The sequence below is a fragment of the Bubalus bubalis genome, chromosome 16 (assembly GCF_019923935.1).
Source record: "Bubalus bubalis isolate 160015118507 breed Murrah chromosome 16, NDDB_SH_1, whole genome shotgun sequence".
NCBI lineage: Eukaryota > Metazoa > Chordata > Mammalia > Artiodactyla > Bovidae > Bubalus > Bubalus bubalis.
In genome coordinates, this window is record NC_059172.1 from 75,562,807 (window position 1) to 75,587,040 (window position 24,234).

Here is a 24,234-nt window from a genome sequence, read left to right on the forward strand (position 1 = left end):
TAAGATGAATTTCCCACCTTCTGAAACAGGCAAACAATGAAGACAAAAAAACACAATGCCGTTGAAGTTTTGATAGAATTGCACTGAATCTATAGATACTTTGTTTAGCACTGTCATCATACCATTATTAAGTCTTCCAATCCATGAACACAGAATGACTTTCCTTTTTTTTTTCTTATCTAATTTCTTTGATAAGTGTTTTGTAGGCTTCAGAGGATGTATTTTATCTCATTTTTTACATTTATTCTTAAATTTATTTTAAATTCATTTATAAGAGAATACTCTACACATGGACATCACCAGATGGTCAACACCAAAAACAGATTGATTATGTTCTTTGCAGCCAAAGGTGGAGAAGCTCTATGCAGTCAACAAAAACAAGACTGGGAGCTGACTGTGGCTCAGATCATGAATTCCTTATTACCAAATTCAGACTGAAATTGAAGAAAGTAGGGAAAACGACTAGACCATTCAGGTATGACCTAAATCAAATCCCTTATGATTATACAGTGGAAGTGAGAAATAGATTTAAGGGCCTAGATCTGATAGATAGAGTGCCTGATGAACTATGGATGGAGGTTCGTGACATTGTACAGGAGACAGGGATCAAGACCATCCCCATGGAAAAAAATGCAAAAAAGCAAAATGGCTGTCTGGGGAGGCCTTACAAATAGCTGTGAAAAGAAGAGAAGCGAAAAGCAAAGGAGAAAAGGAAAGATATAGGCATCTGAATGCAGAGTTCCAAAGAATAGCAAGAAGAGATAAGAAAGCCTTCCTCAGCGATCAATGCAAAGAAATAGAGGAAAACAACAGAATGGGAAAGACTAGAGATCCCTTCAAGACAATTAGAGATACCAAGGGAACATTTCATGCAAAGATGGGCTCGATAAAGGACAGAAATGGTATGGACCTAACAGAAGCAGAAGATAGTAAGAAGAGGTGGCAAGAATACACAGAAGAACTGTACAAAAAAGATCTTAATGACCAAGATAACCACGATGGTGTGATCACTGACCTAGAGCCAGACATCCTGAAATGTGAAGTCAAGTAGGCCTTAGAAAGCATCACTACGAACAAAGCTAGTGGAGGTGATGGAATTCCAGTTGAGCTATTTCAAATCCTGAAAGATGATGCTGTGAAAGTGCTGCAGTCAATATGCCATCAAATTTGGAAAACTCAGCAGTGGCCATAGGACTGGAAAAGGTCAGTTTTCATTCCTATCCCAAAGAAAGGCAATGCCAAAATATGCTCAAACTACTGCACAATTGGAATCATCTCACACACTAGTAAAATAATGCTCAAAATTCTACAAGCCAGGCTTAAGCAATACGTGCACCGTGAACTTCCAGATGTTCAAGCTGGTTTTAGAAAAGGCAGAGGAACCAGAGATCAAATTGCCAGCATCTGCTGGATCATGGAAAAAGCCAGAGAAATCCAGAAAAACATCTATTTCTGCTTTATCGACTATGCCAAAGCCTTTGATTGTGTGGATCACAACAAACTGTGGAAAATTCTGAATGAGATAGGAATACTAGACCACCTGATCTGCCTCTTGAGAAATCTGTATGCAGGTAAGGAAGCAACAGTTATACCTGGACATGGAACAACAGACGGGTTCCAAATAGGAAAAGGATAAGTTAAGGCTGTATATTGTCACCCTGCTTATTTAACTTATATGAAGAGTACATCATGAGAAATGCTGAATTGGAAAAAACACAAGCTGGAATCAAGATTGCCGTGAGAAATATCATAACCTCAGATATGCAGATGACACCACCCTTATGGCAGAAAGTGAAGAGGAACTAAAAAGCCTCTTGATGAAAGTGAAAGTGAAGAGTGAAAAAGTTGGCTTAAAGCTCAACATTCAGTAAACGAAGATCATGGCATCTGGTCGCATCACTTCATGGGAATTAGATCGGGAAACAGTGTCAGACTTTGTTTTTTTTTTTTTTTTGGCTCCAAAATCACTGCAGATGGTGACTGCAGCCATGAAATTAAAAGACGCTTACTCCTTGGAAGGAAAGTTATGACCAACCTCGATAGCATATTCAAAAGCAGAGACTTATCTTGCCAACAAAGGTCTGTCTAGTCAAGGCTATGGTTTTTCCTGTGGTCATGTATGGATGTGAGAGTTGGACTGTGAAGAAGGCTGAGCGCCAAAGAATTGATGCTTTTGAACTGTGGGGTTGAATAAGACTCTTGAGAGTCCCTTGGACTGTAAGGAAATACAGCCAGTCCATTCTGAAGGAGATCAGCCCTGGGATTTCTTTGGAAGGACTGATGCTAAAGCTGTACTTTGCCACCTCATGCGAAGAGTTGACTCATTGGAAAAGACTCTGATGCTGGGAGGGATTAGGGGCAGGACGAGAAGGGGACAACAGGTGATGAAATGGCTGGATTGCAACACTGACTTGATGGACGTGAGTTTGAGTAAACTCCAGGAGTTGGTGATGGACAGGGAGGCCTGGCATGCTGCCATTCATGGGGTCGCAAAGAGTCGAACACAAGTGAGTGACTGAACTGAACTGATTATTAAATTAATCCTTTATAAGTTTGATTACCCAAGTCTTTTAAAAAGAGCCTTTTCTATTATTTGTCAGGTAAAATGTTTAAACTTATATATTTCTAAATATGCTTTATAAAAGCAGTATTAGTTATTTAATAGGTTATATCGTAAAACAACAATTTCAGTGTTAACCCAGGTTTTGTTGTTCATATCATGACAACTTTGGGCTTAAGGTTGAAGCCCTAGGTTCACTGATGATATACAACTGCTCCATTTTCTTCTTTATTTTGGACTTTCCCTGGTGGCTGAGAGAGTAAAGCATCTGCCACAATGAAACAGACCCAGGTTCAATCCCTGTTTTGGGAGGATCCCCGGAAATGGCAACCCACTCCAGTATTCTTGCCTGGAGAATCCCATGGAAGGTGGAGCCTGGTAGGATAGAGTCCACGGAGATGCAAAGAGTCAGAAAAACCATAGCCTTGACTAGACGGGCCTTTGTTGGCAAAGTAATGTCTCTACTTTTTAGTATGCTGTCTAGGTTGGTCATAACTTTCCTTCCAAGGAGTGAGCGTCTTTTAATTTTATGGCTGCAATCACCATCTGCAGTGATTTTGGAGCCCAGAAAAATAGTCACCCACTGTTTCCTCTGTTTCCCCATCTATTTGCCATGAAGTGATGGGAAAGGATACCATGATGTTAGTTTTCTGAATGTTGAGTTTTAAGCCAACTTCTTTAGTCTTCTCTTTCATTTTCATCTAGAGGCTCTTTAGTTCTTTGCTTCTTTGCCATAAGTGTGGTGTCATCTGAGTATCTGAGGTTAATGATATTTCTCCCAGCAATCTTGATTCCTGCTTGTGCTTTATCTAGTCCAGCATTTCTCACAGTGCAGTCTGCATAGAAGTTAAATAAGCAGGGTGACAATATACAGTCTTGACATACTCCTTTTCCTATTTGGAACCAGTCTGTTGTTCCATGTCCAGTTCTAACTGTTGCCTCTAGACCTGCATACAGATTTCTCAAGAGGCAGGTCAGGTGGTATGTTACTCCTATCTCTTTCAGAATTTTCCACAGTTTATTGTGATCCATGCAGTCAAAGGCTTTGGCATAGTCAGTAAAGCAGAAATAGATATTTTTTTTATGGAACTCTCTTGCTTTTTTCAATGATCCAGCAGATGTTGGCATTAGATGATTCTAAATTAAATTGCTTGTTTGCAAAGTTCAGATATATTCATGTGATGTATTAACTTCCTCAAGTATTAGAGTTTAAGCAATAATAAATTCTTATTTTCATTCCAGTACTCAGGTGGTTATAGAAATAGCCTAATATTGTTTTTTTCTAGTTTATTCAACATATATTTTTCATATTTTGCTCACTGAAGTGCCCACAGTGTTTTCCAAATGTTTGCATATAAACTATCTCCTTGCTTAAAGGTAACTCAAGATCCTCATTTGAAATTTGGTCAGAGGAATTGAATTGGATAATTGAATTAGGAGATAAGGTCAAGATTCCACATTAGAATCTTAGTTCTTAGAACAAGCAATGGTTCAACATTATTTAATATTTTAAGCATCAATAATGCCCATAATATCAGAGGATAGTATTTTGTGAAAAGTTGAATTCACATTTGAACAGAACTCTCCAATCATTTTGTGAGAACAAGATTCCTTTAATTTGTTTAAATCATGGGCTTTATGTTAGAAGTAGTGAAATCCTGAGGTGGGGGGGAAGTAAAGGAAATGACCCTAAGAGTGTTAATCCTGTACTCTGTGATCCATGGTGGACCTGGGCATTTATACTTAAGAGAATTTCTCCTCTTGAAAGGCCTCGCAAGGTACTATTGAGAGATTTAGGCAGCACTGGAATATGGTCAGATCTACATTTTATATAGATCATTTTGGCAACTGCATAAGGCTGACTTTGAAGGGAAAAAAGACTGGAGGCAGAGACATTATTGTAAGGTTTTTGCTGAAATGGAATGAAGACCTGATCTAAATAAGGCCAGTGGGAAGGGGCCAAGTGACCCAAAAGGTAAGAGTGTGGGTTTTGCTTTCAGATGAACCTTGTTTCACTGTACTCCCCAGCTCTGCTACTTAGAGCTTTGATACCATAGAAGATTCTTAATCACACTATCCCTCAATTTCTTTTCTCATCTGTAAAGTGTGTATGATAGCAGTGCATTTCTTATAGAGAGGTTATAAGGATTTAATGAATAAAACACACACATTTATCAAGTGTAACATATAATCAATATTCAATAAGTGAGAAGTAATGTTGTTAGGGAGGAAACTTTTTTTTTAGGTTCTTTGCCTCTTCTATAATGAATTAAATTAAGACAGACTAGCTTAGAGAAAAAGAGAAGTCAAAGGCAAAGGAGAAAGGGAAAGATATACCCAACTGAATGCAGTGTTCCAAAGAATAGCAAGGAGAGATATTAAAACCTTCTTAAGTGAGCAATGCAAAGAAATAGAGGAAATCAATAGAATGGGAATGACTAGTGATCTCTTCAGAGATATTAGAAATATGAAGGGGACATTTCATGCAAAGATGGGCACAATAAAGGACAGAAATGGCAAGGGCCTAACAGAAGAAGAGATTAAAAAGTAGCAGTATAAACAGAAGAAATCTACAAAAAAGGTTTTATTGACCCAGATAGCCATGATAGTGTGCTCACTCACCTAGAGCCAGACATCCTGGAGTGTGAGGTCAAGTGGGCCTTAGGAAGCAGTACTGCAAACAAAGCTAGTGGAGGTGAAAGAATTCCAGCTGAGCTACTTCAAACCCTAAAAGATGATTGCTGATAAAGTGCTGCACCTAACATGCCAGCAAATTTGGAAAACTCATCATTGGCCACAGAACTGGAAAAGGTTTGTTTTCACTCCAATCCCAAAGAAGGGCAATGCAAAGAATTTTAAACTACTACAGTTTCACCCATTTCACATGCTAGCAAGGTTATGCCCAAAATCCCTCAAGCTAGGCTTCAATAGTACATGAGCTGAGAACTTCCAGGAGTACAAGCTGGATTTAGAAAAGGCAGAGGAACCAGAGATCAAATTGCCAACATTTGGGGGATCATTGAAAAAGCAAGAGAAATTCGGAAAAAATATCTACTTCATTGACCACACTAAAGGCTTTGACTGTGTGAATCACAACAAACTGGAAAATTCTTCAAGAGATAGGAATACCAGATGACCTTGCCTGTCTCCTGAGAAACCTGTATGCAGGTCAACTGTTAGAACCAGACATAGGAAAATGGACTAGTTCAAAGTTGGGAACAGAGTACGACAAGTCTGTATATTTTAATTCTGTTTATTTAACTTATATGCAGAGTATGTCATGTGTAATGTGAGGCTGAATGAATCACAAACTGGAATAAAAATTGCCAGGAGACATATCAACAACCTCATATATTCAGATAATACAGACATAGTAGAAACTGAAGAGAAACTAAAGAGCCTGTTGATGAGGGTGAACGCTGCTGCTGCTGCTAAGTCACATCAGTTGTGTACAACTCTGTATGACCCCATAGATGGTAGCCCACCAGGCTCCTCCATCCATGGGATTTTCCAGGCAAGAGTACTGGAGTGGGTTGTCATTGCCTTCCTCGTGAGGGTGAATGAGAACAGTGAAAAAGCTGGCTTAAAACTCTGCATTCAAAAAACTAAGATCATAGTGTCTGGTCCCATGTCTCCATGGAAAATAGAAGGAGAAAAAGCAGAAGCAGTGACAGACATTATTTTCTCAGGTTCCAGAATCATTGTGGATGGTGACTGCAGCCATGATATTAAAAGATGCTTGCTTGTTGGAAGGAAAGCTATGACAAATCAAGACAGCATATTAAAAAGCAGAGACCTCACTTTGCTGACAAAGGTCTGTATAGTCAAAGCTATGGTTTTTCCAGTAATCACGTACATATGTGGGAAATGGACCATGAAGAAGGCTGAGTGCTGAAGAATTGATGCTTTCAAATTGCAGTGTTGGGGAAGACTCTTGGAGTCCCTTGGACAGCAAGGAGATAAAACCAGTCAATCCTAAAGAAAATCAGTCCTGAATATTCATTGGACAGACTGTTGCTGAAGCTGAAACTCCAGTACTTGGCCACCTGATGCAAAGAGCTGACTCACTGGAAAAACCCTGCTGCTGGGAAAGATTGGGAGCAGAAGGAGAAGGAGGCAACAGAGAATAAGATGGCTGGATGGCATTCACCAACTCAATGAACATAAGTTTGAGCAAACTCTGGGGGATAGTTAAGGACAGGGAAGCCTGGTGTGCTGCAGTCCATGGGGTTGCAAAAAAACAGACACAACTTTGCAACTGAACAACAGCAAGAAGACAGATTAATAAAAGAAAAACAAATTTAATTATGTACATACAGGGTCACTTAAGAACATGAAACCTTCTAGGAGTCAGACAATTGCAACTTAAATGCCACCCAGAGCTAAGGAGAAAGGCATAGGGGTGTGGGACAAAGGGAAAAAAGGAAGATGATTTAATGGAATGTGGGAAAAGCAAGTGTTTGATAAGCAGATGTTTGCCATGCCATGCAAAGACAGTGAAACAGAGAGAGCAGTGTGAACAGGTAGTTCTTACTAAATCCGCCAATCTACTATACACATTGTTCATATTCTTTGCCATTATCTCTGGTGATTGTTCCCTTCCCAGAAAAGACACTCATTTCTAAATTCTTTTAGGCAGTTAAGGGGGAGTTTAAAAAGGAAAGGAATTCTCAAGTGGCACAGTGGTAAGGAATCCACCTGCTGGTGCAAGAAATGCAAGAGACATCCCAGGTTCGATCCCTGGGTTGGGAAGATCCCCTAGAGAAGGCAATGACAACCTGCTCTAGGATACTTGCCCGGAAGATTCCATGGACAGAGGAGCCTGGGGGTCTATAGTCTGCTGCTGTTGCTGCTGCTAAGTCACTTCAGTCGTGTCCGACTCTGTGTGACCCCAGAGATGGCAGCCCACCAGGCTCCCCTGCCCCTGGGATTCTCCAGGCAAGAACGCTGGAGTGGGTTGCCATTTCCTTCTCCAGTGCATGAAAGTGAAAAGTCAAAGTGAAGTTGCTCAGTCTTGTCCGACTCCTGGCGACCCCATGGACTGCAGCCTACCAGGCTCATCCGTCCATGGGATTTGGACTACAATCTATGGGGTCCCAAAGAGTCAGATACAATTTAGCAACTGAGAATTGAACACAAAAAAGAAAAAGTTTTTGAGACTTCTATCTTTTTAAAACCAATCAGCCTAAAGTAATCCTTATGCCAAAGTGACACATTTTGGAGTGGCAAAAATCTGACACCCTGCATCGTATTAAGTAAAACAGTTTTCTAAATTTGCACGTTTAGAAAGTGGCGTAGCACAAACCTGCATCAAGGCCTTCTGACTCTAATTTTGTAGATTTTCAATGGTACCATCCCACCACAGTGACCAGGTTGAGAGGATAGAAAACAATTTTAGAGAACTTTAGAGGTAGTCCAGTATAAATGCTGGGAATCCTCTGAATTACCTTGCCAATCCATTTTGTTTAATTTCATATACTCTAACAGAGTTAGTTATGATCCAAGCTCTAAATCTGATATGATATTTCTAAATAAAAGAGATATGATATGGAATAACTTTAGCTCCTGTAGAACACAGATTGTTCCCAATTCAATTTGTCTTAGTATTTTCAGTGCCTACTGTGGGATCTGACAGGTGACAGCCCCTCAATAAAGGGTTATTATATGAATACATTACACTTTTTTTTTTAGAAGCAGCTAATCAAATGTAGCATAATTTATTTGAAATAAATTAGATCAGGAAACCGATCAATGCAGATAACAGTGAGAGAATGGTCAGGGCATATAAGCAGTTATTCCTCTCTACTCCTCTGATAATATATTGCGGATGCTTTTACTTAGAAGTTCTTTTCTGTCAGGGTTGTCCCGGGGAATAGGGTTTTACAGAAGGTTTTAGCAATGCCATCATAAACTTAAAAGTTGCCAGAGGAAAGCCCTGAGGTGCTAGCATCCCATCCATCTTCATTATTAATGGATCCTCCATATAAACCATCTTAATACAAAGAGGAGTTACTGAAAGCTTTAATATGATTTCTGGTTTGCTCACTAATGATTATTTTTTATCCCTCTGTTTCATAATGATCTGCCTGGAAAATCTGTTGCAAGTGAATGGCTGGAATTATACTTCTCCTAAAGAAGTGTTTTCCACACATAGTTAATGAGTTTACGTTTGCTCAGCTCAACCTTCACATGCCTTCATTCCTGCCTAATTCATTTGGTCATGGATATGAATCACAAGCGCAGGATAGGGAATGTTTTATTTTAATGTTTAAAAAGTTTACAGCTCTTCAAATTGATTCTTGCAATGTGAGTTTTGGTAGTTATTACACTTTAATACCATAAGCATATCAGAAAAGGCTGAAGAAGGAAGGCATCCACTGATACCAAGGATGACATGACAAATATTCATGCAAAAAGACAAAATGTCCTTTTTTTTTTTTTAAACTTTTTTTTAATTTTATTTTATTTTTAAACTTTACATAATTGTATTAGTTTTGCCAAATATCAAAATGAATCCACCACAGGTATACATGTGTTCCCAATCCTGAACCCTCCTCCCTCCTCCCTCCCCATTCCATCCCTCTGGGTCGTCCCAGTGCACCAGCCCGAAGCATCCAGTATCGTGCATCGAACCTGGACTGACATCTCGTTTCATACATAATATTTTACATGTTTCAATGCCATTCTCCCAAATCTTCCCACCCTCTCCCTCTGTCACAGAGTCCATAAGACTGTTCTATACATCAGTGTCTCTTTTGCTGTCTCGTACACAGGGTTATTGTTACCATCTTTCTAAATGCCATATATATGCGTTAGTATACTGTATTGGTGTTTTTCTTTCTGGCTTACTTCACTCTGTATAATAGGCTCCAGTTTCATCCACCTCATTAGAACTGATTCAAATGTATTCTTTTTAATGGCTGAGTAATACTCCATTGTGTATATGTACCATAGCTTTCTTATCCATTCATCTGCTGATGGACATCTAGGTTGCTTCCATGTCCTGGCTATTATAAACAGTGCTGCAATGAACATTGGGGTACACGTGTCTCTTTCCCTTCAGAAACCAGAAGGCAAAATGTCCTTTTGGCAGCTTTTAAAAAGATTAAGAGTTATAATGAATGGTCACCCTATCTCTGTGCATTGATTCAAACCTGGCTGAGCTCAGCAAACACTGCTCACAGGCCAAGACCAACTCTGCACATTGGCAAATGCCTCTGTAATGTCACCATAAGGAGTTGATTCTCCCTCCACTGACAGAAATGAGGCAGCAATTAGAAGTGACTGACAAGGTGCTTTTCATCTTTGACGAGGAAAGATTTTTTGTGTCAAAATATCTCACCAGAGGAGTAATTTTCTCAGTATGAATTTCTTGTTCTGACATATTTTGCATAATAATAGAAATGGGGAAATTGTTTCTGAATGTTTCTTAGTGACAAATGGCAGATACACTGCCTTTGCAGATAACAAGTGTCTGAATGCTGTCATATTGTGATATCGACAGATAGGACCCATAGTAAGCTGTGGATATTTATACTGGAAAAATAATTTGTTTTTGAAAGAATTAAATCAAAGATATTAAAATGTTTTTTATGTCATTATGCCTGTAAAGGTTTAAAATTACCTGACAAGATTTAATCATCCAACTCTAAAACACATTTTAAGGATTTAATCACCTGAAATTTTCAGCACAATGAAGAAACAAAGTAGTATAAAACCTTTGCTGTTTTATAGAACCTGCCTTGTCACTCAACATACGGCTGCTGTTAGTTTATACCACTTTCTAACAATTCATCCTTATGCTGGGAAACGGTCTGCATTAACTGTACTAAACTAGAAAACTTAAAACCAGTATTATTCATGAAAATTAAATGGTTTTACACATTTAAAAAAAAAAAGAAAGAAGCATTAATCAAAAAAAAAAGTGTAGGGGAAAAATGTTTTTCCTCTAGGTTCTTTAGTGGACCTAATAATTAAATCAGTATACGAAAGATTAACAGGGGAAAAATGAAAGTTGTTGAAAACAAATTTATGGTTACCAAGTGTGACAGGTGATGGGGAGGGATAAAATGGGGGATTCGGGTTGACATATACACTTTACTATATTTATTGTTCTTGTTTAGTTGCTAAGTTGTGTCTGACTCTTTTATGACCCCATGGACTATAGCCTACCATACTCCTCTGTCCATGGGATTCCCTAGGCAAGAATACTAGAGTGGGTTCTCATTTCCTTCTCCAGAGGATCTTCCTGACCAAGGGCTTGAACCCATGTCTCCTGTATTGGCAGGTGGATTCTTTACCACTGAACCACACTGAAACCATCTTTTTCATCTCTGTTGAAGCAAAGGTGGGATGATTGTATAAAGATGGCACTGAGTGGGCTAGCATAAAAGTTGTTGTTTAGTTGCTAAGTCACATCTGATTCTTTTGCGACCCTATGAACTGTAGCCTGCTAGGCTCCTCGGCCCATGGGATTTGCCTGGCAAGAATACTGGAATGGGTTGTCTTTTCCTTCTACAGGGGATTTTCCCAACACAGGGACTGAACCACATCTCCTGAATTGGCAGGCAGATTATTTACCATTAAGCCACCAGCAGAAAAGTACTAGAGTACCTTAGCGAGGAGGTTGATCAATGGGATGTGTTAGGCACAAAGCACATTGAGTTACTTCTGAGTTTGCAGAGTTTTTTCTCATTGCTTAGGTGGGTCACTGTGTTTCCTAACTGGTACCCATCAAACAGGCTCCTACCCTCCCACAGAGATGGGGAAATAAGATGCTATCTTCCTTGATGAATACATTTCAAAGAGATGATTCCTGGTCCTAGACAAAAGACATACTTTGGGTAATAAAGCTGACAAGAGGTTAGGAGAAGATTTATATACATTTCAAATAGGCAGAGGAGTAATTTATAATCACAAGTTTTCTAAAGTAAGTATTACAAGAAAAGGAACATAGAAGCCTATAATGGGAAAGAAATCTGTGTAATTAATAATAGATAACTAATAAAAATCTACTGTATAGCACAGGTAATTCTATTCAATAATCTGTAATGACCTATATGGGGAAATAATCTAAAAAAGAATGGGAATATGTATATTATATGTATAGTCAATGTATTTTGCATTGCAGAGGAAAATTACATAACATTGTAAATCAAGTGTACTCCAATAAAAATTAATTTAAAAAATTAATGGCATGTTTACATGGAAAGACCCAGAAAAACTAAAAATGCGGGAAACCTTCGCCTCAAAAAAGATGTTGAGCATGAGGATTCAATTATGAGAGGTTACCAGGAAAAGTACAATAAACAAGGGTAAGGTTGTTATGCACATCTAAGTAGTCTTCTTCATTGAAAATAGTATTGAGAAATTTAGAGTCATCACCCTCTTCCTTGTAAGAAGGAGAGATGTCCTTACAAACAGATTTTTCTTATTCATATAAATATGTCTTACAAAAGTCTTTTGTCTACTTGACTTTCAGAGCTTCTGTATTTATAGGTCCTTAAAAATGAGCCAGCCTAAAATGATGTTTATACTAAAGAGACACACTTGGTGGTGGCCAATTCTGCTGCTTTATTATAGTTTTACCTAGCATTATAGTCTCTGTATGTGAAAGGCAGAGTTTGGCCCTGAACTTGGAATTGATAGTATCAAAGAACATAGTGCTTTCTTCCATTGTTTCTTTCCAATGTAGCAGGAGCATTTTACGGAATGTGAATTAGTATTACAGGTGATCAAATATAATAGCAGGTGGAAAAAAAGACAGTGCTTATCTGAAAATATCAGTCTGATTACACATTGCTGTTTGTGTAACACAGGTGTACCATTATGAAAAATGTAGTAAGATCAGCAATTTCTAAAGAAATAGTTAAGATCATCCCACTAAGAAATTTTCAAAGTGTATTCTGTCAAAAAGAGAGGGAAAAGGAAGAGAAGAAAAATACTTACTATTGGAATTTAAAGAAGACATTGAATAAGTTAAGATCATGAACACCCACCTATGCACATCTTAAGCTGTAACCCATTTTAGGCAGCTAGATGGAAAATTATTTCAGTCTGTTATAGTAACTCTGAGATAAAAAGTAATTGACTTGGCACTATGTTACTGCCCAGTTCCTAAAATTCAATTTTCTGAATATCTATATTAAATTGAAACTGATGATATTTTCTGACACCAGTTTGCAGTAGACATTTGGACTTATTTTTCAAGATCTTATGATTCAAAGAATTTTGATGTGATCACAATTCTTAAAAAAACTGGGATCACAGTGCTAATGTGTGTCCAAATCAGCTGCCTAGGAAACTAAATAGCTTTGTGTTTTTCCCCCCATTTTACTGTTCTCACATTCCCTTTTTCCAGTTAATTCAAAATAATTGGGAAAACTTAGTGTTCATTGGGTCATTCAAGAATCCCTTGAGTATGCTATTCAGAACTCTCAGCCTAAAGAAAAAATAGCTACATATAATTAATTCATTTTGAGAATATTGGTTTCATCTCCAGATACTAAAACAATCAATTTCATTATACAAGATCTTACAGTGACAATGATGGGTATTATTTAATTCGTAATAAGCCAGTACTTGTAATATGTCACACAAGGTTTATGTTGAGAACTTTACATGTATAATTCTCATACTAGTGCTGGGTACATTACACATGTAATCCCCATTTTATCAATCAGAATATATGTGCTTCAAGTGCCAAATAACTTGTTCTAGTTCCCGTGGTTACTAAATTCCTCACATGGGGTTTGAATTGTCATAGCAAAAATTGCACTGGACAAAGTTACACAGCAAAAGAAAGCTTTCAAGGTTATTGCAGTAAAGGAGAACTGAACTCATCTCTGTTGAAGCAAAGGCAGGATGATTTCACAAAGATGGTACTGAGTGAACCAGCAGAAAAATTGTTGTTGTTTAGTCACTAATTCATGTCTGACATTTTTGCGACCCTATAGACTGTAGCCTGCCAGAATCTTCTGCCCATGGGATTTACCTTGCCAGAATACTGGAATGGGTCGCCATTTCCTTCTCCAAGGGATCTTCCCAACACAGGGACTGAACCCATATCTCTTGCATTGGCAGGCAGATTGTTTACCACTGAGCCACTAGCAGAAAAATACTAGAGGGCCTTACAGAGAAGGTTGATCAATGGGCTGTGTTAAGCACATTGAGTTTCTTCTGAGTTTGCAGAGTTTTTTCTCAGTGATTAGGTAGGTCACTGTGTTTCCTAATTGGTACCCATCAAACTTAGGCTCCTACCCTCCCACAGAGACTGGGAAATAAGATGCTATCTTCCTTGATGAATACATTTCAAAGAGATGATTCCTGGTCCTTGACAAAAGACATACTGTGGGTAATAAAGCTGACAAGAGGTTAGGAGAAGATTTATATACATTTCAAATAGGCAAAGAAGTAATTTATAATCACAGGTTTTCTAAAGTATATATTATAAGACAAGGAATGTCAGGAACCTATAATGGGAAAAAAATATGTGTAATTTAGTCAAGCTAAGGGGAATGCTAAATTTATCTTGGAAAATGTCTATGTCTGTTAGACACAGATGCAAGAGCTCCTAATCCTGATTTTATACTGATTTTATTTATACTGGTTTCTCATTAGCAATTAGGAATATTTGCTTTTTTGTTCACAGAATGGCAATTTATTTGCTGATATGTTCCATCAAATTGTGGTATAATTATAAGTTATTTTCCATTAATATTTATTTGCTGGATATGTTCTAAGTTTAAAATATCTTCAAGACATTTTGGTAAAGTTTTGACTATCTCAAAGTACAGTTGAGAAATTTGCCTCTATAAACACATCTGCTGCTGCTGCTGCTGCTGCTAAGTCACTTCAGTCATGTCCTACTTACTCTGTGCGACCCCAGAGACGACAGCCCACCAGGCTCCCCCATCCTTGGGATTCTCCAGGCAAGAACACTTGAGTGGGTTGCCATTTCCTTCTCCAATGCATGACAGTGAAAAGTGAAAGTGAAGTCGCTCAGGTTGTCTACTTGAAAGTTACACAGTCGTGTCCAACTCCTAGCGACCCCATGGACTGCAGTCTACCAGGCTCCTCCGTCCATGGGATTTTCCAGGCAAGAGTACTGGAGTGGGGTGCTATTGCCTTCTCTGATAAACACATCTAGGTAATGGTAAAAAATAAAGTTAAAATTTCTAAAAATATGATAGCCGATGCTCTTTTTCCATTATCTAGAATATATGGGGATTTATTATTTTACTTAATAAGTAAATATTTACATATTCATTCAACAAAAAAACTTTCATTTAACGATAATTTAAACAGAAATATGGCCTAGTACCTGTATCTAGCACTTAGCATGGAGCCTAAAACTATGCGAGGTGCTAGATATATATCTGTGAACAAGAGAATTAAGATCTCTTCCTGTTGGAACTTAGAGTCTAAGAAGAAGCAGATATTTTATAGATACTTTTATAAATAAATAGTTATCGTTATGAGATGTGCTGTGAAAAAAAAAAGAAACAGTGCTATGAGTACATATATGATAACATACTTGTCAACCATAGACAAATTCCATTTTCCCAAGAATGCTATTGGGGCCTGAATCTACCAGGTGAAGAGAAAATCTGAGAGCAGTTGCAAAGATCTTGAGCTATTTGCTCAAACAAATAAAGGCCTTTAATATTTACAACAAAATAAAACATTTTTATTTTAGATTATTTGGAGGAATCGAAAGTTGTAGCAAAATTTCAAACAAACAGACAAATAATCAGTCAATAAACCTAAATCAAGTTTGAAACAGTTAGTTGCTCAGTCGTGTCTGACTCTTTGTGACCCCATAGACTGTAGCCCGCCAGGTTCCTCTGTCCATGGAATTCTCTAGGCAAGGATACTAGAATGGGTTGTCATTCCCTTCTCCAGGAGATCTTCCTGACACAGGGATGGAACCAGGGTCTTCGGGCAGAGGAGCCTGGCAGGCTGCTGTCCATGGAGTTGCAAAGTGTTGGACAGGACTGAGCAACTAATTAACTTTTAGCTTTCCTTCCCCCTCCAAAAAAAAAAAAAAATTGGGAACCAAGTTCATCTACACAATAATCTTTAGATTAACTCTCACAAATATCATCATTGCACAGTTTGGGGCTTTTGCTTTGTTTTCAGTCTATTTTAGGTTGGATGGAATGACATTTAATTATCAGTTTTTAGGTAACCAAGAAAAATGTTGTCATTACGTTTCAGTTGTGACTAAGCACAGTATTAACAAAACCAAGTAGAACCCTATAGAGTGATCCTAGGTACAGAAGCCTTTCCTGTTGCTTGTTTGAAGAAATAATGTTTCAAGCTCCTAGACCTCTGAGTTCCAAAGGGCAGATTCAAATAGTTACTGAACAGGAGAGTGAAATAATGCAGAAACAAAGGAAAGACAATCAATAAACAATAGTGTAATATGGGACAGGGACCTGGCCCCTCCTCAAGAGATATGTATTTAACAATCATTGAGTTATTCCACAGGAACTCAGGGCCAAATTCAGATAGAGGATAACTTAAGGCTGAGCACAGAGAAAGAAAGCCCAGACTAGTTGGAACCTGAAGGCTGATAACTGAGATTCCTGGATCACTACCCTGTTACCTCACCATCAACCAATCAGAGGAAAGTTACAACCACCCCACCACCAAATTTTGCTTGTAAAGCCACCCAGGAGTTTGGGTCTTTTGAGTATGAGCCATCTGTTCTCCTTGCTTGGCCCTGCAATAAACCTTTATTCCAAACTCTGATGTTTCAGTTTGTTTCACCTCACTGTGCTTTGGGCACGTGAACTTGGGTTTGATAACATTATTGAAATTATTCACATACCTTATTTTCCATGCTTGACTTTGAAGAAATGTCAGCTACTTCTAAAATGCAAACCTACCATCAAAAGATGAAATGTTGCTGCTATTGAGAAATTCAAATATTTCTGCTATATGCTATAATTGAAATCCTGTCGTAAGTTATACTATCTTTGAAGTTACGTTTCTTTGTGTAAATATAAATCACATTTATTAATGGTCACATTTAATGCATATTCCTTGACTGAGAGAGTTGGCATTAAAGTACAGAAATGAGAAAGAAGAAAAAAAAAAAAGAAAAGAAATGGGATAGGTGGCCTCTAGAATCAGGCATGGATGAAAACAAGTGATATTGTCACTGCTCTGTGTTGCAATTGGTACATTATAACTGCTTAAATTTGATCAGGGCTAGTTAGTACACAAGATTCTTGTGGTAAAACTGAAATGATTTGCTAAACTTTTGAAAAGACTGGAATATTATGAATTAAATATTTGTAAAGAATAACAAAGACTAATGCCTGTGGGTGTTTGTTCCCTTACCCCTTCTCCTATGGTGTTGGGAGAACAGGCCTGGAGGCATTAGTGGCTGATTTCCAGCAGCTGTCACAGAGGCAAGGAGCCGCCCTTCATCAGGATACATTGGCTGGGTTCACAGTAATTGGCTCTGCAGGTCTCTGTTGAAAGGAGGAGCCTGACTCCTCAGGTTTCTATTTTTGCCCATCTGTTGTTTGTTTTGAGAAAGGTATGTTTTCTATAGTGCATAAAAATCCTTACCTCATGAATAAATATTTATTTACATATATAAGAAAAAACTGGTGGATGAGTTATGGGGAATATTTTTAAATATAGCATGTGTCACTCTATTCAAATTATATTCATTTTATAAAACTATTCATATAAAAACTGTAAATTTTAAAATTATATATAACATAATTATATAAAATGCTAAAAATATATATTCTTTATATATATTTATATAGCTTTCCCTGAAATTTTGTATGTATATACACATCTATACATATACTAGTTGCAACAAATATATATTGTATATATTGAGCTATTACTCAAAAAGTAAGATATGCAGGCTGGAGAAATATACAAATAAGATGTTATTGTTCAGTGTTTTTACATGATTTCAATAATATTAAGATGAGGATTAGATGGACTATTTTTTTAGAGGAAAATTTAAATTTAATTGATGGAGTTTTACCTTTATTTTGATATCCAATATTAAAGGAGAAAAGAGAGCCAAACTTTTCTGGGTACAGGGATAAGGCTTTAGGTGTCAGATTGTTCCCAAATTTTGTTTTCAGTTTGAGATCTCTTTGTTCTGTTACATGCTATTTTTAGTTATCCTTAATAATGCTTTAATTTATATATTTTAATATAAAAACTCTCATCAAGAAAAAAAAATCACAAAAATTGAAGTATAATTTCTGTGGCCTTAGGTATTATACTGTCCTCTTTCCTTTAGACAGCTAAGTATGAAAAGCCCCCTATGCATTTTTCACTGTGCATGTTTCTGTGTACATGTTTAGCTGTGAAGTGCCAAACCCAGTGAGAAAGAATGAGACTTCACAGGAAGTTATTGACAGCATATGAAGCTGAGTGCTCCTAAAACCGAGTTCTACTGCTAAGTTTATTATTAACATTTTCATCCAAAACTTTCTTTTCTTATTCTACTCCTGTCCACTTCATGATTGAGGTGTGTCAAAGAAAAGGGTAGAGCAAAATTGAGCATCACCTTCTGGGGCTCTCTTGGGTACAGAAGCTCCTCTTTGTTTCCTGTTTCTTGTTTGCAGAAACAGGCTTTAGTCTTCTGGACCTTCACTGAGTCCAAAGAGCAAAGTCAAGTAGTCACCAGTTAGGGAAGTGAGAAAACACAGAACAAAGGAAAAGCAATCAGGAAACCTTAGTTCAGTGATAAAGCAAGAGTCCTAATTCCTCCTCTAGGGACATATATAACAATCTGACACACATCTTTGAGTTGCTCTGGGGAAGGTGGTGACTACCTGCTGACCACAAGCTCATAATAAACCCCCATACTGGTTGGAACCAGAACATTGATTAAATTCTTAAAACATCGCTTGTTATATCATCAACCAGTCAGAAGAAAGTCTACAAGCTGCAATGCTCACATCAAATGTTGCCTTTCAGAATCCTTCACTGAAAGCTATCAAGGAATTTGGGTCCTTTGAGCATGAGCTGCCCATTCTCCTTGCTTGTTGTTGTTGTTTAGTCACTAAGCAATGTCCAGCTCTTTTGCAATCCCAAGGTCTGTAGCCCACCACATTCCTCTGTCAAAGGGATTTGTCAGACAACAATCCTGGAGTGAGTTGCCATTTCCTGCTCCAGGGGTTCTTCCCAACCCAGGGATCAAACACTCATCTCCTGCATTGCAGGAGGTTTCTTTACCAATGAGCCACCTGGGGATGCCCTGCAAATAAACACTGTACTTCTCTTCACTACAGCCTACTGTTAGTAAACTGGCTTTGCTGCATGGCAGATTAGTGGTGGACCCAAGTTCATCTTGGTAATACATACAAGGAGAAAAAGAACAAAAAATACATATTAACTACTAATATGGAAAAAAGGCAAAAGAAGCTCTGCTTTACATGCTTATGATAAATGCATTTTACAGTGGAACAACTCTCATCATTGCCCATACACTTATACTTGCTATTAATGAAAACATTATAAAATTATGTTTTAGCTTTGATCTTACATTTATATAAAATTCACATTTACCATTTGTTGGCCCTTTACAAATATCCCAGTTGTCCTATTTTGATAGCCCTCAGGTCATCATTATATTATCAAAACATACGTATTTAGAGAAACAAATGTCTGTGTTACCATATAAGATGTAGTGCAAAGTGAATGAAAGTAATAATTTTTAATATGACTCATATGTCACTGAATAACAATAAAAAACTAACAAACAAAAATATAAAGATATTTTAAAAAAATCTGAAGGAAGGCAGTACATATGCCAGGTGCCTGGTGTGACAGAGGACCTTTCAGTGAGGGGAAAGCAGGGGTAGTTTCATATCTGGATGGAGATTCCTCAGTGATTGCCAGAAAACTTGCAATTTTTAGATCCATTTGGGAAAAAAAAAGAAATTTTAGCTGGAAATCAAGATTTAATTAAACTGTAGGACATTTCTCAAGTACTTTTTTCCCTATATAGCTTGGGATGATGCTCTGACTTAAAACGTCTGGTTCATATTGTATACAGGTTATGCCTATGTTTACCTACAAAATCCTCTATTAAACAGTTTGACATCTAAGATTATGTTGAAGGAGGGGCAAATTTTCTTCTACCCTTCTAGGTTCTTCTGGTTGGTCTACGAATTAAATTGGCATGAGACATATTAATAGGAGAAAATGAAAAGAAAACAAAAAAGGTTCAAGAACGTGTACACATGGGAGAAACCAATGAAAACTGAAAAATTTGCTAAAATGACTGAAACCTTCATCTTAAATAGCATCCTCAGCTAAACACAAAAGAGAATATTGAGTGTGAGGAATAGTCATTTATGGCTTCCCTGGTGGCTCAGACAGTAAAGCATCTGCCTACAATGTGGGAGACCTGGGTTCGATCCCTGGATTGGGAAGATCTCCTGGAGAAAGAAATGGGAACCCACTCCAGTATTCTTGCCTGGAAAATCCCATGGACGGAGGAACATGGTAGGCTACAGTCCATAGGGTCGCAAAGAGTCGGACATGACTGAGGGACATTTACTTTACTTTACCAGCAAGAGCACAATAAACAAGGGTAAGATTGTTATGCAGTTTTAAGTCTTTTCCATTGTTAAACTTAAAGATATTTGATCATCCTTCTCTTTCTGATACCAAAGAGGAAGACACCCTTAGAAATGGAGATTTCTTTAACAAATGCAAATATTTCTTACAAAAGGGAAACTCCTCCTTGGTTTTCTGAACACTTCCATGGTCTGTGGTTTCTCAGAAAACAACTGATTTAAAACAATATGCCAAAGAGATACATGGTAGAGTGGCAAATACTGCTCCCCTATAATTACAAAACCCAACATCACAAATTCATGAAGTACTTTTTATCAGTTACTTTTGAAACATTCAATCTAAACAGGGTCATATGTATGTTTTAATTTAGATGTTTAAAAATATATATTAACAAACATCTATACTGTAATTAGACTCTATACTGTAATTAGAGGCTGGGAGGGATTAGGGGCAGGAGGAGAAGGGGACGACAGAGGATGAGATGGCTGGATGGCATCACCCACTTGATGGACGTGAGTTTGAGTAAACTCCGGAGTTGGTGATGGACAGGGAGCCTGGCGTGCTGCAATTCATGGGGTCGCAAAGAATCGGACGTGACTGAGTGACTGAACTGAACTGAACTGAAACTGTAATTAGCCATTTTTGAATAAATATATTTTAGGAATTCAGAATGCATATGAAAAGAAAATAGCATAAAATAATTATAGCATTATGTAATGTAAGAAATAAGAAAATAATTTTTGGAAACGTATTCAGTATCTTTCAGTAGTTGTTTGTTCCTATCTCTAATGTAGTGCTTACCATACTATGATGTATCTGTCAAGGGAGTGTGTAATTTCCTCAGTTCTGTCTTGTCACAATAAAAATTTGAAGCGATGGACCTGCGTTACAGCTCTCAGATGAATCAGTGTTACAGCTCTGTGTTACGACTCAGTTTTATTCAGAAAATAAGGGAAAATACATATAAAAGAGGAGCCAAAGGGCCTGGGGGGGGGGGGGGGCTCCCTCCCATGCGTGCTCTCTCTCTCTCTCTTCTCTTTGTGTCTTTTGGGTCGGCATGCCCTTATGCCTCGAGGATGTATTTTCCTATTTTGGGGGGCAGGAACCCACTGTGTCCACATTTGCCTGACAAAAACATAAAGCAACTCTAAGGTTCAGTTTGGCCCAATGTACAGAGGCCGAGCTTTTGGCATCATATTTGACAAAAAAGCAATTGTATATACTTAAGGTGTAAAACTTGATGTCTTTTTTCCCCCAGATACCAAGACTCATTTTATTTATTATTATTTTTTGAGCTTTATATATATACATATATATAATTGAGCTTTATATATATAGTTGACTTTCAGTGTTTCAGGTGCACAGCAAGATAATTGTTATACATATACACATATATTATTTTTAAAATTATTTTCCATTGTTGGTTATTATAAGATATTGACTATAGTTCCCTGTACTACAGTAAATCTTTGTTGCTTGTTGAATATCTATTTTTTTTTTAATTAGAAATCTGGCATTCTGTTTAACCTAAGTTAAAAAAAAAAGTGGAATAAAAATGTCATAATTTTTATTTAGGCAAAAATTCATAAGTTTTGTAAACTATGTATATATAGATATTATATATTTATGTATACAGAAGCTTTCCTACTATGCTTGATAAAAGCCTGGGAAAGAACCTTATTAAAAAAAAATGAAGAGAGTGGAGAAATTTGAAAATATAAACTAGATGAAATAGCACTGAATATGAAATAGAAAATATGAAACTAGATAAAAGTAAAAGATCATCATATAGTCTGGTTGTTTTTAAACATGGTTGCTCATTAGAAACATATCTGGAGCTTTGGAGGAAAAAAGGGAATATGTGGCATTTGTATTTTTCAAAAAATTCCAAGATAATTCTGATATGCATCTGGATTTTAACAGGGGATTACAGGTTTTTTCTATTAAATAGTAGTTTTGGTGATAAATATTTCTATAATTTTTCTATTGACCAATCAAGATACAATAATATTAAATAAGTAAGAGTTACATAATCACAATAGTAAAACATGTTTATCAGTTTCACAATCAATAGCCAGACACAATTGCAAGCCATAATGGGAATATGATTAGCCTAGTAAAATAAAATAATTACATACAATAATATGAGATCAAGCAGAGTGTTGTGGTAAGTGCATACATGTACATGTTTTTGTCTGCCCAGCCAGTCTATATCTTTTGGTTTAATCCATTATTTTGCATTTATTCCATTTCCATTTAAGGTGATTATGCATGACCTTATTACCATAACTTAATTGTTTTCAGTTTATTTTCTATTAGTCTTTTCCTTCTATTATGGTTCCTGCCTAGAGAAGTTCCTTCAGCATTTGTTGTAAAGCTGATGTGGTGGTGCTGAATCCTCCTAACTTTTGCTTGTCTGGAAAGGTTTTGTAATTTCTCCATCAAATTTGAATGAGAGTCTTACTGGATAGAGTATTCTTGCTTTTAAGTTCTTACCTTTCATAGATTTAAATATTTTGTGCCATTCCCATCTGGCTTGCAGAGTTTCTCTTGAGAAATCAGCTGATAACCTTATGGAAGTACCCTTGTATGTTGTCATTTTTCCCTTGTTGCTTTTAATATTTTATCTTTGTCTTTAATTTTTGTCAGTTTGATTGCTATGTGTCTTGGTATGTTCTTCCTTGGGTTTATCCTTCCTGAGACTGTCTGTGCTTCCTGGACTTGGTTGACTATTTCCTTTCCATGTTAGGGACATTTTCAGCTGTTAGATAACAAATATTTCAAATATTTTCCCAGATCCTTCTCTCTCTATTAATTATCCTTCTGGGACCCATATAATGTGCATTTTCATATGTTTAGTTTTGTCCCAGAGGTCTCTTAGGTTGTCTTCATTTTTTTTTTTTAATCTATTTTTAATATTCTGTTTGGAGGTAGTGATTTCCACCATTCTGCCCCCCAGGTCATTTATCCATTCTTCTGCCTCAGTTATTCTGCTATTAATTCCTGTTTGTTTGTTCTCTAGTTCTTGCAGGTCTTTGGTATACATTTCTTGCATTTTGTTCATTGTTTTCCTGAGATCCTGGATCATCTTCACTATCATTATTATGAATTCTTTTTCTGGAAGGTTGCCTATCTCCACTTCATTTAGTTGTTTTTCTGGAGTTTTATCTTGTCCCTTCATCTGGGACAAAACCCTCTGTTTTTTCATCCTGATTAACTTTCTGTGGGGTGATTTTTGTGTTCTAGCTACTGTGGGATTGTGATTCTTCTTGCTTCTTCTTTCTCTGATAGAGGAGGCAAAGAGGCTTCTGTAAGCTTCTTGATGGGACAGACTTGTGGTGGGGAAAACTGGGTCTTGCTCTGGTGGGCAGGGCCTTGCTCAGTAAAGCTTTAATCCAGTTATCTACTGATGGGTGAAGTTGTGCTTCCCCCTATTGGTTGGCCTGAGGTGATTCAGCCCTGGGGGTCTACTGACTCTGTTGTAGGCTAAATGGTGACCTCCAAGAGGGCTTAGCTAGTTGATCCTTCCAGGATTGTTGCTCCCAGTGCCCATGTCCTTGTGATGAGCCCCTGCTGACACTTGCTTTCACAGGAGACCCTCCAACACTAGCAGGTACTTTTGGTTTGGTCTCCTGTGGGGTCGCCACTCCTTTCCTCTTGGTCTTGGTGCCTGCACAATTTTGGTTGTGCCCTCCAAATGTCTCTGTTTCCCCCGTCCCGTGGAAGTACTATTATCAAACTTTGCTGACCTTCTAGGTCAGATTCCTTGGGGATTCCTAGTCCCTTTGTCAGATCCCCAGGCTGGGAAGCCTAACATGTGGTTCAGAACATTTTAAACAGTGAAATAACTTCTTTGATATTACTGTTCTCCAGTTTGTGGCTCACCCACTCAGCAGGTATAGGATTTTATTTTATCCTGACTGCACCCCTCTTACCACCTCAGTGCAGCTTCTTCTTTGTCTTTGGATATGGAGTATCTTTTTTGGTAGGTTCCAGCATCCTCCTTTCAATGCTTATTCAATAGCTAGTTACAATTTTGGTGCTCTCACAGGAGGAGATGAGTGCACATCTTTCTACTCTGCTATCTTGAACCAGAACTA

General features: G+C 37.5%; 1 protein-coding gene and 2 pseudogenes across 1 annotated transcript in view; all 3 read left to right on the plus strand.

Moving 5' to 3' along the window:
• CNTN5 (contactin 5) overlaps window positions 1–24,234 on the plus strand; it is a 1,686,091-nt gene that overhangs the window by 466,296 nt on the left and 1,195,561 nt on the right. The window lies entirely within an intron of this gene.
• Window positions 815–1,498, plus strand: LOC112579730 (annotated as a pseudogene).
• LOC112579729 lies at window positions 4,989–5,666 on the plus strand (annotated as a pseudogene).